Below are 614 nucleotides of genomic sequence, written 5' to 3' on the forward strand. Positions count from 1 at the left end.
AAGGGGACAGAGCACAAAGTCGTAACTTAGGCGAGGGGAGTGAAGCCGAAATGCGAGGAGGGGGGGAATTGTGTCCAGTTCACTCTTATTGGGTCCTAGTTCTAGGGATACTCGGTCTATTATATATGTGTGTATCACACGGACACGAGAACTTATATTATTGCGCAAACTAACAGCCAATCAAATTTGGGCACAATTTACCTCGTCGCACCGTCCCGCAGTGGCTTCTCCCCTGCAACTTTGTGCTCTGTTCCCTTATATTCCTATGTCTATGGGGGAAGCCAGTGCGAGACGAGGACGGTGCGACGAGGTAAACTGGTGCCTAAATTTGATTAGCTGTTAGTTTGCGCAGGCGCAATGATATTAAGTCTCGTGTCCGTGTGATACAACACTTATATAATAGATTGAGCATTCCTATACTTTTGCTGTGGAGGGGGTGAATTGGTCTGAGTCTCTGCATTTCGGCTTCATTCTCCTCGTCTAGAGTACTATTACACGAATCATAAGACAAAGATTTCAAGCCTATTGACTGGCTATAAGGTATAGAGTTCCAACAACTTCTTTTTCTCGCAATTAATCAATAAGCTTGAAATGTTTTGTTGTACATAACAAAT

Source organism: Wasmannia auropunctata, unplaced genomic scaffold (genome assembly GCF_000956235.1).
Source record: "Wasmannia auropunctata unplaced genomic scaffold, wasmannia.A_1.0 LD334539.1, whole genome shotgun sequence".
In the NCBI taxonomy this organism is placed as follows: Eukaryota; Metazoa; Arthropoda; class Insecta; order Hymenoptera; family Formicidae; genus Wasmannia; species Wasmannia auropunctata.